Here is an 11,021-nt window from a genome sequence, read left to right on the forward strand (position 1 = left end):
ATCTTGCATCAAAATCCTTCCCAGAAAGGGGCAGCTCCTTCCTAGCACTGGGCCTGCGGATCTCCCACACCCGCCCTTTCCCGGACGTCCTGGTGTCTCTCACTACAGCCTTTCCCAGGCAGAGCTCAGGCTCGTCAAGAACTCAGGAGCCCTCAGTGAACCCACAACTGGAAGCACTTGGCCCTGAGACGTGTCCTCTCCCCCTCTCTTAGCTATTCTTGGGAAAGGGTGTGGAAGAAGCCTCTACAGAGCCCCTTTCTTTCTCCCGGCACTTCTCAGTAAATCCTCCAGGTGGGGAATTTTCCACAGCGGTTTCCCCTCCCTGGGTCCAGGTCTGACTTGGTCCCTTCAGCTTCAGGGCATGCCCTTCACCCCTCCCCAGACTGGAAGGGGCCAGGGTTTGTGTCCAGCCACGTCTTCTTGACCTCACTGCCCACCAAATGGACAATGGAGACTCATCCATCCAAATGTTAGATAAATCTAAACTGAGGGTCGCTTTAGGAAACAACAGAAAGATAAAGTAGGGCTGAGGACTGTTCCAGACTGGAGGAGACTAAAGAAATGTGACAACCAAATGCAATTTGTGTAATCCTGGGTTGCATCCTGGATCAGGAAAAAAATAATTGTCGTAGAGGACATAATTGGTAAAAGTTAAATATAGACTACATAATAGATAGTAATAGTGTATCAATGTTAAATTTCCTAAATTCGATCGCTGAAATGTGGTTATGAGAAAGAATGTCCTTGGTTTGTTTTCTATGAAGTATTTAGAGATCAAAGAGCATATCTGCAATTTACTCTCAAATGATTTAGAAATAATAATAATTATTATTATTCTCAAACGATTAAGCATATAGTTATTACATGACTCAACAATTCCATTCCTAGGTATATGTTCAAGTAAATGAAAACATATGTCTACACAAAAACTTGTACAATAATGTTCATAGCAGCATTATTCGTAATAGCCAAAATGTAGAACAGCTCAAATGTTCATCAACTGATGAACAGATAAGTAAAATGCAACATATATCTATATACTTGAATGTTCTTTGGCTATAAAAAGATATGAAGTCCTGATACATGCCGCAGATGGATGAACCTTGAAAACATTATGTTAAGTAAAAGAAGTGAGTCACAAAAATGGCATCTCGTATGATTTCATTTCTCCATAATGTCCGGAATAGGTAAATCTACAGAGACGGAAAGTAGATTCACAGTTTAGGGGTGGGGTGACTGGGGCAGAGGAGGGTGATAGCTAAAGACTGCACGGTTTCTTTTTCGAGGTGATGGAATATTCTAAAATTGACTGTGGTGATAGTGGCAAATATCTGTGAATACTCTAAAAACCATTTAATTGCATACCTTAAATGGTAAATTACATGGGATATGAATCATATCTCAAAGCCGTTATAAAAATAATATGTAGATTGTGGCAAAAAAGCGATAAAGCAAATGTGGCAAAACATTAATGATGTTGAATCTGAGAGAAGAATATTCCAGAGTTCATTGTACAGTTTTTATATCTGTTCTGAGTTTGAAATGATTTCAAAATTAAAAGTTGATTTAAAAAAAAGAGAAACACTCATCTATACATCTTCCACTTAGAAGCTGGTTACAGAGAGGTAGAAGTACGGGGTCTGGAGTTCAACAAGCTGGGCTCCAAGTTCAACTCCACCATTTACTCATCGTGTCATCTCAAGTGAGTTTCTTGATCTCTCTGGACCTCAGTTTTCTCATCTGTACAATGGTAATACTGCCAATAGTACTTATCAAAGAGAACTGTTGCAAGGATTAGAGACAGAAAGCTCTTAAATGTTTTATGTGGTAGTTGCTGTTATTCATTCATTAACAATTTTTAAATAATATGTTTTCTTTTGTATTATAAAAGTAATATATGTTTATTAAGGAAATTTTGGAAAATGCAGATATACAAGGAAAGAAATAAAAATCACTTATAACTCCCAAACTCTGTGAAAATCGCTATTAACATTTTGGGATATATCTGGGTTGTGATATATTTACAGTACGCATAATACAACATTTAGCATATTGTACATATTATTTTTTAACATGCTTTGTTCACTTTACATAACAGACATCTGCTGAGTATTTACCACATATTAGGTGCTGGGCTTAGTTCTGAGAATTCTGAAAGGAATAAGACAGACACCTAGCCTGTCTGAGGAGTGAAATCTAGAAGCCAGAGAGACTTATTAGCCAATAATTAGAGGACAATTTGGTAAGAGCCACATTGAGAAGGTCTTGACTGACTCAGTCTACGGATATCAGAGAGGCTTTTCAGAGGTTCTCAGTGGATAAGGAAACGGTTTAGACAGAGAAATGGGGAAGTGCTGTCTGGGCAGAGGAAGCCAGCTGGGGCATGCTCCCGGCCTCTTTCTGTAGGGGATCATGGTAGGAGGCAGGGAGGGGGAACAGCCCCTGGGACCGGATCGTAGGGGCCTCGAATGTCATGCCCATATTTCTAGACTACAGCACAATCTTCAAGGTTGGAGTAGACTTCCAACCTTCTAACTCTCCCTCTCATAACACAGTATTTAGAGTGAGTCCTGTTTTAGGAGGCAAATTAGCTAAGTTCAAATCCTGGCTGCGTAGTTACCAACTGTGTGACCTTGAGCAAGTTACTTAATCTCTCTGCACTTTGATTTCTCATGTTGACAATGAAAAAAATAAAACCAAGTTCACTAGGTTGCCGTGAGGATTATGTGAAAATACAGTAACTTGCTTAGAGCAATGTCTGGCACATAGTAAACACTATGTTGTTGTTCTTCACCTAACGTCACCTCAAGCTTCTCTTCTAGCAGCTGAATCTTCAGTATTTAACTCCAAGAAAGTGTGATAAAGAGCAAGGTAGATGCCCAGGGCCCTGGGGGAATCATAGGAGCTGGCAGTTTGCCAAAGCTGGAGCTGGAAGCTCCTTTGTGGAAAAGCCCTGGGAGTGGGGAGAGGTCAAGAAAGGAGCCTCTCACTTCCTGGAGCCCTCACTAACACTGGATTTGCCCCTATCAGGAAGTCGCCTCCTGGGTCTGGGCCTGGGCCCACACAGCTGCCTCCTCCCTTGAGGGGAAAGCTGTGATGGGAACATTTTTCTCTAGGGAGGAAATGGGCAGGGAATGGCATTTGTGTCCCCACCAGTATGCAAATCATCTTGTGAGACAAATGATTTTGCAGGAAAACACATCCTGTTCCCTCCAGAACATTTCCCTTGACGTCTGGGGGGAACCAGTGGGGTGGTCAGGGTCAGAGCAACTTTTCAGACAGCTCCTGACCACTGGCCCGCACCCCCCAGGAGCCTGAGGGATGGTGGAGAAGAGAGGCCTGTAGGATGTGCAGCTCCAGGCTTGGCAACTGAAAGAGGCACTGGCCTAGTATTCCTCCCAGATAGGTTCTCCCAACCAACAGGGGAGGGATAGGAGGGCTGGTGGAGCCTCAAAGCCACTGTGTAACCTTGGACAAGTCACGTCTCTCTCTAGGTCTAAGTTTCCTGATCTATAAAATGAGTAGATTAAATTAGACAAAGTGTTTGCAACTTGGGGAACACAGACCCTTAAATCATATATGGGATTCAAGGGAATGATGCCGCCCTCAGTTGTATGCAGATTTCTGTGCATGTGTGTATTATGCTGGGGTGGGGGGTGGGGGTGCAAAGCTGTCATCAGTTCACAGAGGGTTCTATTACCCACACAAAAATTTTGGTGATCTCTGTGATCCCTTGAGTTAGCTGCTGGGTACATGGAAGCTCCTTGGAAACAAGGATGTGTCTTATAACAGCATAACATAGTATCTGGCACACAGTAGCTGTTCAATAAATATTTGTTGAATGAATGAATGACATTTGTCAAACATGAGTAATGACCACAGCAAAGGGTGGAGGTGTTCCTCTGGCGCAGAGTCTCAGCTGTGAGAGTCAAAGTGGCCAGTGAGGACAGGGCTGGTGAGGGGACAAGGTGGTGGGGAGTGAAGGAAAGGTGTCTGAAAATGCGTTCTGGAGTCAGCTCAGTTCACGGGCTGTCTCGCTTGGGAGTCTAGTCCCCACCAGGCACACACACACCCCTCGCTCCCCTTGTTTCCTTATGGAAGACAGCCAAGCCAAACTCAGCCCAATGTTCAATAACTAGGTCAGTTTGGTTGCAACCAGAATATGCATTGAACCTGAATAATGTGGACTCACTGCCTGGTCTCAGGGGGTCACTGGAGCTAGTTCAGGAGCGAGGGCAAAAGCAGGGGGCAATCTGTTTCCTCATGCAGGACACCTCCAGCCCTACCTATCAGCGCCCTCCCTTCTGGCCCCGGCTGCACGTGGGCATTTGGCTGAAAGCCTTCACCCTGTAGCATCTTTGAGCATCCTCTGTCCACTCACATCTTCTCTTTTGCCTGCAAATACACACTGGTCTCCCCTGGCCTTAATTAAAATACCTTTACAAGTTTTTAAAGATCTGGAAAAATGCTTGTGATTTGTGATTAAGTGAAAAAAAAAAAAGAGGGAGATACAAAACTATTTATCTAGTCCACTCCAAAATACAAAATACATAGAAATATGTATATTATACAATATAATATTTATATATTAATATGTTTATTTAATATTATAATACTTTAATGCTCTGTCTTAAGATCATCCTATTTCTCCCCTATTTCTCCATTCAGGAAATGTACTCAGGTGAAAAGCATTCTGGGAACTCAGGGGCTGGGGTGGGGGATTCTGTATGGCCGGAGAGACTCCAGGGAGTATAATCACATGGTCCAAGACACAGAAGCCCTGCGGCAGGCACACCCTGGACCTGGCTAAAGGAAGCTCATCCGGCCATCATGCCCTGGGAAGGCCAGACCTGGGAAGAAAGGTTCCAGTTGGTCAAGCCCTTCCAGGCAGGACCTCAGCCCATTGGCAGTAGGGGGTGAGGTCCCAGCAAGAGCCAGCAGGACCCAGTAGGAGCCAGTTCCCTTGTAGAGGGGGTGATAAGTGCTGGGGTCAGGACTGACATTCCATGCCTGAAGACCTGGGTAGAACAGCTGTTTACCCAGGCAGAGGCCAGCACCCAGGAGCGGGACAGGGGAGAGGGGAAGGAATCCCTGTCAGCCTTGCCAGAGCCCACCCCACAGGCTAGATATGGCAGAGAAAGAGGAAGATGGGGGAAACGCCTTCTCTCACTTCTCAAGGGAGAACCCGAAGCTATTTCCTTCTTTCCTCTCTGCAGGCTGGCTTCCCGCCTCACCCGTTTTCTGGAACCATTCTCTTTCCAGAGCCCCATAGGCTTCCTTCCAACAGCAGGAGTGTTAACCCTGCCGGTGCCCCTACCTGGAACCCTTGGCATCTTGGCTTTCCAAACTTCAAGATCCGGATTGTTCTTCCCCTCTAACCAGCCTTTCTTCTTTCACTGTGCCTTTACATAATCCTCCTGCCCTGCTGGGGTTACCCCACAAGGCTCAGTCCTTAGGACTCTGCTCTTCTTTCTCCACAGTGGGCTCCCTCAGAAGGAGCAGTCTCAGGGTTTTGGTTGATGCTTCTGTTGACAACATTATGAACAACAGAGGGACATGTTCGCCACTGGGAAAGGAAGAAAGTTTTTATGATATTTTCCTCACTTTGCAGAACAGGAAAGGATTCAGATGAGTTAGGTGACTCCCCCAAGGGTCACCCACCCACCTTAGGTGACGTGGTTCTTTTTGCCATCTTTCCTCCATTGTAATCTCATCTCCCACAGCTGATCTGTGAGGCTATAACACCCACTAATGGAGCATTTGCGAACTCTCAGGAGCCTGGAAAAGAAGTACTACTTAATCATGAGAAGTGTGAGTGACTGGGCTGAAGACACTCCCCCTACTCAACCCCATGCCTCCTCAAGGCCATTGTCGAACTGTCCCAGGGTATGTGTCATGGTGACTCCCTGGCCTTGAAGAGTACAGGGCTGGCAATTTGACTCTCTCTTTCTCTCTTCCACCCCTACTGAGAGTATTGGGAGGAGTTGCCTTTGTCAGCTGTCCCTTCATAGATTACTGTTAAATAATCATAGACAGTAGTAGCAATGTCTCCATTCAACCAATATCTATTAAGCTCGGCATCTACTTTCGTGGGTTCTGGGGATATAGCAGTGGGCAGAACAAACCCTTATCCTATATAGTTATAGATATATATTAAACAAAGTATTTCAGCCTTGGATGTTATATGTATAACCAAATTCGCTGGCCCAAATGCTTTCATTTTGGAGATTTACTGTTTTGTCAGCCCAGAACAGCAGCTCCTCTGGGGGACTGCTCTTTCTCCACTCCAACATGTAGTGATGGAAGGAGCTGCCAATGATGAGTATTGCTCCAGTGTTTGTAAGCGTGAGTGTGTAACCCAGGTGGGGTCAGTCATAGAATCCTAGGGGCCCCTTGGCCTCATGGATTGGACTAGGAATAGTCACATGACCCAAGTTGAACCAATCAGAATACTTCCATAGCTTTTTCCTTTAATATTGTAATTCTAAATATATAAATTATACATGAATATGCTATCACTGAAAAAAATCAAACCTGAGAGTCTCCTTCAATCCCCATCTCTAATTGTAGTCTCTCACCTGATCTTTCTATGCATTTGGATACATTTAGAAGTATATGTTATAAACATACAGACATATCTATGATTATAGTTCAAGGTTTTATTTCTGTTTATGCTTGAGTGATACCATATTGTACATGTCATTCTGGAAATTACTTTTTTTCATTACCAACATCTCTTAGGGTTTATCTCAGTCCATATCTCATTCTTTTTAACAGTTTCCATATTTTCAGCATATGAAATACACCATGGTTTCAAGATGGACATTTAAGTTATTCCTAATTTTGTCCTACAAATAACATTTCAAATAACATCCTTGCCTGTATTTCCTTATGCATATGTGTGAAAGTTACTGGACTGGATTTTGAGAAGTAGCATCATCAATCAATAGTATCTACATTTAAAATCATAATAGGTAGTGCCAAATTTCCCTCCAAAGTGGCTAGGACAATTTATATCCCCTCCAGCAGTGTATCAGAGTCTTAGGGTCCCCATTTTCCTATTCCTTCACCAATAGTTGAGAGTATCAAAGTTTAAAAGTTTTTTTTTTGAAGTCTATGACTAAAATGTGGCATACTGCTACTGTTTGCTGGAGCCCTCTAACTGGAGCTGGTGGGAAGAGATGCCCTGTCTGGCATAGCCCGAGAGCTGCGGATTAACCAATACCCAGGAGGAGAGGCGAGTCCCAAGGGTGTCCTGTCCACTCCATGAATCCAGTTGCTCTCTCTCTGCTGTCTCCCCTGTCAGCTTATGCGAGCCAACACCTTCCTCTTTGGAGCTCAGGCTAGTTGGAGCTGTTTCTACTACTTTCCGCCAAGAAAAAAACTGAACTCTTGATTAAAATGACATTGTTTCTGTCGTCTTGTCCCTAAATTCATAGTTTACACTGATTCTCTAGTCTCTCTTATTGTTTATTTTCCTTTTTAAAAATTTTTTTCCTTTCCTTTCTTTTCTTTCTTTTTCTTTTTCCTTGCTCTCCTCATTCACACATCTCTCTCCCTAGGCACCATATTCAGGTCTTTTTCATAGAGGGCAGGGCAGAGCAGTGAACAGAGGATGGAAGGAGCATTTGCCTGCCTCCCCAGGAAGAGTCCTCACAGAGTGAACACAGACACCCTTAGGGCCCAGTTTTTCTGCCTTGGTTAACATCTCTGTTTTAAAGGAGAAGGAAAAAGAAAGAAGAGAAAGAGAGTGACAGAGAAAAGACACAGAAGAATCGGCTCTCCCTCTGTGTTTTTAATTATCATCCCCCCCAACACCAGTGAAAAAAAATCTACATAGCAGTTGCAGCTTCTTAGAGATAGACACAAACATAAACACATAAACACAGGCTGTCAATGTTCCTTTGATGGTAGTATGTGTTTATTGTGTTTTTTTTTTTATTAACAAAAGAGTGAGAATGAGGTGCTAAATTACATCCAATCCAAAATAAAAGGGGAGCAGCTCAACCTTTATTCCCACAGGAGAAAATCATCTTGGTTTGTAAAACACTGGAGCCCAGTCTTCCCCTGGCTGATCTAACACTGATAGCAGGACTGTCAAGCACATCTCTGTTTGGCATGACCGACCGGTGGTGCTAGAGAGTTTTGAGGACAACTCTTTTCAGATACGAGTTTATCTCACCAAGGAATAATTTTGAGAAACAGAAATGGGATAGGGACAACATCCCCATGTCAGAAAGTAGGGGCCTTGCAGAAAAAAGACTGTGTCCTTCAAGGCCAAACAGTGAGAGAGGAAGGAATAAAAGCCTTCATCCCAAGATTGGATGTCTGAGAAAATGGCTGGATTAAGGCTGGCCAGGCCTGGAGCTTGGGGGTGGGAGATAGAGGGGAGGAGGGGAGCCCCCAGGGTGGCTGTGGGCCAGAGCAGACTTGGGTGAAGGGTCATGTACACCAAGGATTCAGTAAGAGGCTGTGAGAGGTGCAATATGGCCTCTCATCATGACCCAGTAAACCTTCACCTTATGTTTGGTAGGAAAGGATTTTTCCGGAAGCTGGTAAAGGAGCTGAATTTTACATTACATTTGCTGGGGTCAAAATTAGTCCACTCACAAGCAAGACAGGACAATCTGTGAGGCATCTGTGTGCATATTTGTTCTATCCTGCGGTATCCCATATCTAGAATGGTGTCTGGCATGTAGTAGATACTCAGAAAATATCTGTGGAATAAATATACACAGATCTTCATAGATGCAATTTCAGCCACCCGCCTGCTGTGTCTTCCCCCTTCAAAGTCTGGTTCAACATTCAACAGACTGTTCTGTGACTGACCCAGGTCCTCACGGCACTCAGCCCCGTCCTGCTGCCCCAGTAGGTCCTCACCAAGATCTCCACAGCCCCTTCCACATCAGAGATAAGACAGGTCCGGAGGAAGCTCTCCAGGCTTCACCAGTGAGAGCTGGGGACTGTCTTTTTGCCTATGGCCAAGGCAAGGCTGTGGACTTGTCCACCTGCTTCTAAAGCAAGGCCTCAGGTCTGCCCCCTAATGTGGAAATGGGGGAACTCCACCTACACCATTATTTCTCTCCCCACCTCCCCACCCCCCATACCCACCCCCTCCCCAGGCTTCTTAGAGTTGAAGCATTGTTTACCCCTTTCCTCTGTGCTGGGGTGAAGCCTCGGCTCTCACATGTGTTAGGATATGTGACTCTGGGCAAAGACTTAACCTGTTTCAGCCCCAGTTCATTCATCTATAAAGAAGGGGACAGCTGAAAATACCTTCCCTGCTCACCTGACAAGGATATGGTGAGGGTCAAATGAGGTCAGACATGCAAAAACACCTTGAACTCTGGAAAGGCCAGGCCAGGTGTGGTGCACACACATGCCCATGAGGGTGCGCACACACACACACACACACACACACACACACACACTCAACATTCATTCCCTAGTCTCACAGCAGAGTGTACATCTCCCTTTCCCTCCAGTCCTTAGTCAGGGCTCCTCAATGCAAGCTGCCAGCTGGCTGAGAGCTACAGGCTCCTGGGCCACCTACTGGGCCTGGATGGGATACCCTGGCAGATGATGCTGGCCAGAGCAGGAAAGCTCTGGTCCCCTCATTTGTTATACCTCACGATCAGAGGCAGCAAAGTATCCATCTAGGTGCAGAGTCACTGGCATATGGAAAGTCACAGTAGCTTGGGTTAAATGCCTGCTGGACTGAGCCAGAAGCTGGGAGGCCATCAGGAACAGGGCTTATCTCCCCATGTGACCCTGAGCCCCATGTGAGGTCCCAGCGCAGGCTTAGGGATGCAGAGGCTGGGTCTTACTATGGCCTCAGACAAAGGCCCCAAGGCCTTGGTATATGAGAGCAGTGAGGCATCCCTTATGAGTTTCCAAATTTAGCAAATAAAAATACAAAACAGATATCCAGTTAGACTTGAATTTGCAGATAAGCATCAAAAACTTTTAAAATATAAGTATGTCCCATGAAATGTTTGGGACACATTTATACTAAAAATTATTTGCTGTTCCTCTGAAATTCAAACGTAACTGGACATTCCATATTTTATCTGGAAACCCCACCTCCTCCACTACCCACCAGGGCTAAAAGGGCTCAGGGAGCCCAGCCCCTTCCCAGAGCCCACAGCCACAGCCCACTCTAGGTTCCAGGAACTCTCCCAAGAGGGCACTTGCTGGCTGCCTGCCGAGGTTGTGTCCTCAGTTCCTGGGTGGTGATCCATGCAGCTCAGCCTTGGGTAGAAGGAGGAGAGGAACTACGACACAGGGAAGAAACAAGGGTCCCCTCAGGTCATTTCACTCTGGGCCTCCATGAGACAAGAGTAACCTGTCTCCTTCAAGGGCCTTGTCCATATCAGTGGAGATCAACAGTGGGCAGGGGCTTTAATGTTATGACATGCCCTCCTCCTGTGAGGGTACTGTCACAGGGGCCACACTTGCCTTTACTTGGCTCTTAAATATTGGGGTCCCTAGTGTCCCTCTCTTTTTTCTGAGCCATCTCAACCACTGCCTGGCTCATCGCCACCTAAAGGGAGCTCCCATCCCCTTTACAGTGGAATAAACACACAATTCACTCAAGGACGACACATCCCAGGAGCTGCTGCACACAGGTGGACCATCCGCTCTCACCTAGACTGCGGAGACAGCCTTCTGGCTTACCCTGCTCCCGTTCCCTGCCAAACACACCCAGGCCCCTGCTTAAAACCCCTCAGTGGCTTCCCATTGACTTTAGGTAACATCAAACACCCTGTCTGTCTTCTGCCCCCATACAGCCACATTTATTGTCATGTCACAAGCCAGCCAGCACCTTCCCTCTTCTCCAGCCCACTGTTCAGCCAGTGCCTTGCAGTTGCCCTGACAGCTCTGCCCTTCCCCAGCCAGCCACGGTCCACTCCAGTCCTCAATGCCCTTCATTAATCTGTTTACTAGTTCTTTCACTTTCGCTGTCTTTGTCCTTCCCTGTACAATGGTGATTTGCCAGGCTTCCCAAAGTCTCAGAGAAA

This window comes from Pteropus medius, unplaced genomic scaffold (genome assembly GCF_902729225.1).
Source record: "Pteropus medius unplaced genomic scaffold, Ma_sr-lr_union100, whole genome shotgun sequence".
Lineage (NCBI taxonomy): Eukaryota > Metazoa > Chordata > Mammalia > Chiroptera > Pteropodidae > Pteropus > Pteropus medius.